Here is an 8,886-nt window from a genome sequence, read left to right on the forward strand (position 1 = left end):
ATGACTGGAAAAAGTCAATCATAGTTCCCATCTAAAAATGTGCTGTGGAATTATTTTGATCACACCATTTTTTTTTGGAAAATCGTTTGAGTTAAGTTATGAGGGTTTTTGTGGAAATGGAAATGATTGAGTATAAACCTGTCATTAAATGTTTTATTTTTGAAAGGCAATATACCTACGCAAATCAAAGATGAGTTGGATACAGCATACAGGGATTCTGCAGTATCAGTAACGACCTTAAATTTAAACAAGGCCGTACCAGCTTGGGTGATGATGAGCATTTGGATTGACCAAAACTGCAGCAACCACAGACAACATCAAATACGTTCACCAAATGGTACTGAACTTCAAAATTATCAACTCAAAGTTCAAGAGACAGCAGAGGCTACGGGCAAATGGAAAGAATGCATCTGTTATTCAGGTATTGACTGAAGAATTGGATATGTGTAAGCTATTCGGGCTTTGGATGCTACGCTTGCTCACTTTGGGCCAAAAACACTCACTTTGGACCAGGAACAAATTAAAATTATCAATGGAAAAAAGTAAATTTATGGTCTTTTGTGCAAACCTTGAAATAAATGGACTACAATTGAAAAGATTAAAATACTTCAAATACCTGGAAGTAAGTATTGATAAACACATGCCATATCAAACATAAATTTCATCATGAAGAAAATAAAGAGGAACTACTACAAGGCGCATAGGATATGCCGGAATACCTACGGACAGAAATCAATGAAAATAATATGCACCGCAGTAATGGTACCAATAGTGATATACAGATGTGAAATCTCAGGTCACAAAGTGAACCATTCAAGAATTTTAAGAAAACAAAGAGAAATTCAGAGGGCAAGTATGGTTCTTATCGGCAAGAGTTACTCAACAGTTAGGACAGATGCACTCTGTTTTATAAGAGGATTACCCCCATTAGAATATATCAAATGGGAGAGGAGAGCTATAATTAGTCACAAAAAAAGAGAAAAAATAAAATATATTTTGGAATTGAAATACCAGGAAGCACAATAATACTGAAAAAAGACATTGAAAACCAAGTATGAACTGAAACTACAAAGAAATGGCACCATGATTAGGGAAACAGCCTAAACAGACTGTACACATTTGAGAACTTCTCGTACATAGAGAGAAGACAGTAAATTAAGTTTAGATTTAATTCACCCAAATGTTAATGAACACGGAAATTTCAAACAATATTTGATAAAATAGGTAAAAAAGAAACAAAAGGCATGAACACTGCAGCATTGTAAATACACCACAGGGCCAAATACTAGAACGCATAAGATTCTAAATCCACCACCATAATGTCAGGCATGATTTTGAACATAAATTAAAAAAACAACAGAAATAATTTAGGGAGCATTTAAGAATAACTCCATTTAATGAGAAATGGAAAAAATGATAAGGTGAGAGAAAGAAAGAAAGCATATGGCAAACGAAGAAGGAAGAAAGGAAGAAGAATGCGACATAAGAAAGAAAATTCAGCCAATTAAAAATTTTGGGAAGGATCTTCAACGAAGAAGAATGGAGATTCCAGGACCAAGGGAGAAAGAAGAGCACCTGCTATCAAACATGCAGTCGTAATCAATAATTTTAACCACTCTACAATGTACACTTATGTAAATAAATATTAGATTATGACAAAAATGTAACAATTATAATACATTATTATGTAACTAAAAGTGAAATATGGAAATAAAGTTTTGCAGGCATCCCAAAATGAATAACAATATAATTTTTTTTTCAATAAAGATAATTCCTGTTAGTATATAATTTCACCAAGAGTAAGAGAAGGAAATGAGGGGATTTTCTCTGGATTTTGAGAGAGAATTGGAAGTGACAGGGATGCCGACTGGACCATTTCATTTCTCCTTCATTGTTTCAAGATGAATCTCTAAATAATACTTGCACAACCACAAGTGTTAGGAGGCATATCATCCAACATATTCACGATACCTCGACTGGTTGCATGAGCATAATTTTGGAATAACTTGAACAATTTGTTACACTCATTGTACCGTGCGTCTAATGATGTGCAGGCACACATGGTTTATGTCTACTCAGACACTCAGATACTAAATACACTTGGTTGCCGTGAGGTTAATTTTCCTGCAATATATCATAACTCTTTAAGACCCTCCCATTGTTCCACATTTAATTTGGGGTCGAAATCACTCTTTGACCATAGTAGCCAATCATCCAAGTATACTATAACACTTATTTTCGGGAACCATTGTGAGATCAGGGTTACCATATGTGTCCAACCCCTGGAGAATGGATGGGGATAAAGAGTACCCATGGGTCAACGGGCAAATATGTAATTTTGGCCATGAAACCTGAAACCTTAATACTTCCAGGGTTTCTGATACATCCAAATCTGATAAAAAGCAGATTTGAGGTCAATTTTGGCTAATAATGCAACTCTTAGTACAGTAGCAATCACTCTCGTCGGGCCAAGGAGAGTAAACTTAGGTGTTACCACACATTTTACCCACTGTCTTAGGTCATGAATGAATTAAAACCCCCTGTCGCCCATGGGGATAATGAATGCTTAAGTAACATTTGGCTGGGTCAATCTGAGAATACCTGCCCAGTGAAACAATGAATTTTCTCATAGCCAGGGAACCTGATGGCATTCTCATGAGAAACTGTGGGCCTCATTTCTGAGGTGCCAGATTTGCTGAGTACCATATTCACTAGTCTCAGTTACATACAGTGGAAGATAGGCGACACACTTTGACCACCATTGAAGTGTAGTATGGTTACCTGGAGATCCTCCTGGTAGGGAGGCTCCCTGTGTGTTGGAGGCTGGGATGTTGCTGTCTTGGGTGCTGCTCCTATTGTCTGTGCTCACTATCCTCGTCATGGGCTGTTGCTTAGGCCGCTACTATTTTCCAGCTCCTCCTCAGCATCAATGTTGCTATTGGCTGGCAACGGTTGATTGTCAGGCCTACCATCAGAGTCCAAGGAGCTGGGGAGGTCATCCAGTGTTCACAAAGCCAAGGAGTCTATTGAAATCCTCAGAAGGTCTGAAAGGTCATCAGGCATTACTGAAGATGACTTATTTTGAATCTATTGTACTGCGGGGGCCACTTCGATTATTATTATTTGGAGCTAGATCCTCCCAGCTCACCAGACCTACTGATCGTGGAGGCCTCCCTTTTCATATATCTGAGGTACCAAGACACCAGGGGTATCAAAAGAGTAAGCCCTGCAACAGCTGGTCAGCCAGGTTTGCCTCAAAAGGGATTTAACTCCAAGAGGTTTGCCAACCTCTACTCTTTATTAAGTTGTACACATTAAATTTGCATACAACAGGATAAGCTAAAAACCTTCACATAATATTTCACTAGATATACAACTCCAAAAATTTATTGGTATATCATTTCAACAATGTAGCATTCCTTACAGAGACATGGCGAAGAACAACATGCCAAGAGCACAGTGTGCCTATACATACTATTTATTTGATTTCATGAGTGATACAAACAATAATAATTTAACAATGTCTAAAGATGGCATCATAAAGACAAATGAAGTTGGTATGGCATCACTTTATATTTTTAATTCTTTACTTGTAGGACCAAGGTAAAATTAATTTTCTAATTCAATATTTGAGGTGATTTAATCGGACCATGAGATATAACATTGAAATATGTCAGGTATTAAAAATGGTGGGAGTGATAAGATGTAGGTGATCCATGACAGAGAGCCTGCTACTCACTGTAAGTTTTTAAAAGAGCATGTTTGGCATATTTAATATTTTTATTTTCTTTATGGACTACAGCAGTGGATGGAGTTGTCCATAGTATTGATATATTTACTCTTAAATAAATTGGTTAAGGATTTCAGGCATTCCTCTGCACCAGGGTGTCTCTTGGCAACAAGTTCCTCCAGCCATGCTGCAAGCATCTTCAGGTCAGAAGTGACAATTCGTTGATTTTTACCATCTTATATAGGGTACTGGGAGTCTTAGTTTGGCTTTGAATGGTTGAGCCCGGCTTGGTGTCAATCCTGAATAACCACTTCCAGCTATTTCTTAGAACTTACACACCATTTGCTCAATATTCCATCATTTGTGTATCAATAATTCATCACCTATAGAAGCCGACACTGATGTTTGAAATAAGAGGCCCACCCAGAACTGTCCCAACAATGTTGGAATACAATGCTGTGGGACATAATGGTCGCGGAGGTATAAGGAAAGCTATGCCACTCCACCAGATCCAGATGGTATGCCCTATTCATCAGAGGTGGATCCCAACAGCACTGTTCTGGCCGTACTGTTCAACAGGTCTCTCTTAGAGACCTGTTGAGAGATCTCATCTCTCTTAGAGCCACCATGGCCAAGGTCTTCACAGGGATCCTAACTGGTAGAATCTGATACCATGCATTCCACAGCTGTCGTCCCCCTTACAAAAAGGTTTCATCCCAGCAATGGAGGGGTGCTTTGAGCATAATTTCCTCATTCACACATGCATAGATGACCCAGGAGGAACAAGAGAGAATAGCACTCGCATTGTCGGAACAGATGGATGAATTTGGCTCTGATTCACTAAAGCACATTCTGCAGACCATTCAAGACATGGGCCTACCCAAGATGATGCAGAGGCTGATCACAAACATACGCAGGTGCACTTCAACATCTGTGGTAATGGATGGAGTCAAATCTGCCACATTCCCGATCTGCTGTGGAGTACGGCATGGAGATGCACCATTGCCACTCCTGTTTAACTAAGCTATCGATCCCATACTGCACTCAGCATTGGCCAAAATGGTGATCGCTGGCTACCCTATCGCAGGATGCCCAATTTGCACCCTAGCCTATGAGGATAACATTATCCTTATCTCCAGGGATGGAGGGATGCTACCAGCCCTTCTGTGTGCATTGGGGATTGCAGCCACTTGATCTGGACTATCATTCAATTCAAAGAAGTGTGAAACATTGCATCTGGGCTGCTTACAAAAACCTACAGGAGTGCACGAAACAGTATTCTCCATCCAGGGAGCAGATATAACAACTCTTCAGGAGGGGAAAACTTATAAAATAGGAAACTCGCCAACAGCAGTGGCAGTGGGATATTACCCTTGCATGTCAACACAGAGGTCACAGGTTCGAGTCCCGCTGAGGTGTGTTTTCTCCATTTAGGACTAAGGAGCTTAACTGTTTCTATTTTTATTTCATTGTTAAATGTCTGATTTCAAGGTCAAAGTGCTGTTTTCCAATTAATGTGAAATAAATATCTTGGGTCCCCATACACATTAATGCCAGGGCTGATCACATCAGCCTATTCAAAAAGCTGTGCAAGGACTTGAAGTTGGTGAGTGACATTGATCTGAAGCCCAAGGCAGAAGATATCATGGTAATTTGAAAAGTTTTCAAAATGGAATAGAAGTAAACGACTTACCTCAGTGAATCTTTTTTATTTTTCAATGTACTCTCCTTGTAATCCAGAACACTTGGTCCCGCGATGTTTCAATGTCTTCATCCCATCTCGAAAAATAGACTCCTTCAGGGCTGCAAAATACCTGTCTACTTCAGCCGTTAGTTCTTTGTTTGAAGAGAATCTCCATCAATCGAGGAAAATTTTGAGCATGGAGAAGAGATGGAAATCTGTTTGAGCCAAATCAGGTGAATGAGGTGTGTGTGGCAACAATTCGTATCATAGCTCACATATTTTTACAATGGCAATGACAGATGTGGGCATGCATAGTCTTGATGAACGATGATTCCCTTCTTTGCCAAACCTGACCTTTATTCGAGTATCTTTTGCTGTAGTTGGCCCATTAGGTTAGCACAGTATTGTCCAACCATTGTTTGACCAGTGCGAAGGTAATCTATCAGCAGAATTCCTTTCGCATCCCAGAAAACTGAATTCATCACCTTTCCAGCCGACTGAATTGCCTTTGCTTTCTTTGGTGGTGATGAATCAATGTTTCCATTGCTTTGACTGCATTGTTTTGTCTCTGTAATATAGTAATGGACCCATGTTTCATCTGTGGTCACAAATCTTGTTGGTTGCTCTAAAAATGGGACTAAAATTGCTCGGAAATTTTTCCATTCTGATGCATTTTGTAATCCTGCATCAAGTCATGGTAGCCATCTAGCAGATAATTTTCTCATATCCAATTCCACTGTTAAAATGTAATATGCCTATTCAGATGACATTCCTACAGCTTCAGAAATTTCTCCCACCTTCAGCCTGCGATCCTCCATCACCATTTTATGCCCTTTCACAAAAATTTTTGGGGTTGTGGCAGATTATGGCCGACCACTAAACGAATCATTATCAAAGCTGACCTGAGCAAACTAACTATTTGCCCACTTGGCAATAGGTAAATATGAATGCGCAGCATGTTCTGAAAGACATCATGAATATCCTTTGCTTTCATAACTTTCTTTACAAAGTATTTAACCACTGTTCAAATCTCAATTTTTCCCATCTTTATAAATCACTACACAGGAACAACAACAGAGAGGCATCCACACCACAGATCTCTTCCCAGAGCACTGATTACGTGTTTACTCATTAAGGATTACCTATTACTACGTGGGAAACTCTTTGTGCTTGCACTGACATCTAGTGGTGAATCCGAGAACCTTTCTAACTACCCTAGTTTATGCCCACCATACATTTTTACCACCACAACTGGACTTCCTCTTTAGTGCATTGTGCGTGATGAATAAGTCCTTGGAAAAGGTCGACAAAATTATATGGGAAACACTTATGCCATGGCACTGCCTCACCTAACATGCCAACCTCGAGACAGGGAGGGGAGACTACATCCTACTCTCTGCACAGGATGTCTCCACCAGAGTTGCTGAGAGGTAGTCAACCAACAAATCCGAAAATTGGGCAAAGTTCCTGGCAGGATGGTTCTATTCAGGCGAGAAATCCGAGGACTATGTACAGTGCAGCGCCATCTCGCCTTGGTCGTGCACCAGATGGTGGTTTGCCATCTACGATGCCAATTCTGACCACAGTGGGAATAGAGTGATCCACAGCAGGAACTTTTGCTTTGGGTCATTAATCCATCACCAAGAAGGACACTGGTGGTGCCTGCCTCATCTTAAGATTTAATTTTCTCCTATCTTTGCTGGGCATTAGGAGACACATACCGACTGACACAAGTGATCAAACTCGACCAAGGCAGGTAATGACGTCCTACCGCCCCAACAGCAACCACTTCCAATACAGGGGAAGGTGTACAAATACATGCAAATATATTGCATTTATTACCAAATGATGCCAATTGTTTGGCAAAATCAATCGTTCAAAATAAAATATAGTGGAACTTATTTTTGTAAGTTTGTAATTTTTAAAATTTCAATAGATGAACAGACTGCTCGGATACTAGCTGAACTGAAATTTTGTGCTTGGGATTTTCTCCCAACATTAATCTCTCCTTTTCGTACAAGCTGAGACATGGGATCTCCATCCTCCAAGTATTTCTGTTTTAAAGGAAGCCAATAGATTTTAGGGTAGGTAGAATATCAACGTACAGTATGCATCATGAAAAAAAATTAGCATTTTCTACTTTTATGTCTCACCTATCTTTCTTGATAAGGTCCCAAAAAGGTTCAAATTAACTCATCACCATGGAACCTAATAATAAAATTACTAGTATTACTCTAATGAATATCATTGCAATATTTATAGCATTTTTGGTGGCAGAAAAAATGGCATGGGAATGAGTTTGAAATTTGTAGCACCCATTTTTATTTCTGAATGTCACCTGCACATTTTTCAGTCCACCATGGAAAAGGTGGACATCAGATAATACCAGATGGTGGGAGGATTTCATAAATGGCTGCACTAATGACAGCCCATGTCCAAGATAGAGCATTCTACAGAGATTCTCCCTACGGTGAAAGACAATATTCCATTTAAAACCTTGTCAATCAGCATTCCATAGAACCCAATGATAATGATGACCCATATATAGTCAGAAGTATCCTCATATTCATAAAATCATATGGAAGTGACCACTCCAATCGAAGTCCATATGTACCGACAGTTTTAAATGAGTAAGCATTACCAACAGAGAATATGACAAGGTTTATGGAGGGGAATTTACCATTTTAACAACTATAATGAGTCTTCTATTCTCTCTTTTCCCTCTTTTCAGGTAACACACACTGCAAACATGCAGATGAACTATGTCCAGGTGTTCAGCCTCTTATTATCGTCAGCCGATACAGACACTGAAAAATATTATCAAACTAACAGGGGGTGCTTTTGGGACTGTCTCCACTCTCTAACAGCTGCCTCTCACAACAAGCAAGGTTACTGTGGGAGTATTCTCCATCTCCCGGCACATAGGGTCAGAGCAATGTAGGTTAGTCCAAACATAAGTATCTGAAAACTATTGCCAAAAACAATTGTCTGCCCTGGTTGCTACTACAGTTGCAGAAAGGAGTTTTTCTGAGGATCTCTCAATTCTTTTATCTGCCTCTTATGATGTAGAGGTATTTCTAGGGTATTCTGTCCCCCTACCTACAGGGTAAAAAAGTGACATCCAGCATATCCAAAATAGGCATCTGCCATGATATTAAAGACCACTTCTAATCTCACTTTATTTCTAGTTTCTACTCCAAACTATATGTCCTTACATCATCTTATTAAAATAATGAAATGTTTGAGGGGTTGAAATAGCTTATGAGTCAGCACACCCAAATATATCTATCGCTGCTACTACCACACAGTCTCTTTCAGTCCCACTTCTACTCTCGTCCTGATCCACATCAAATCACCAAAAGCACTGCAAAGCAAAATACTTTAAATATTGAAAGAAAGAGTGTGCCTACCCAGCCTTTCTGGATAGTGATGGACTCTAAATAAACAGAACTGGAAAAACAGAGAAGGGCAG

This window comes from Hetaerina americana, unplaced genomic scaffold, assembly GCF_022747635.1.
Source record: "Hetaerina americana unplaced genomic scaffold, ioHetAmer1.1.p SCAF_10, whole genome shotgun sequence".
Taxonomy (NCBI): domain Eukaryota; kingdom Metazoa; phylum Arthropoda; class Insecta; order Odonata; family Calopterygidae; genus Hetaerina; species Hetaerina americana.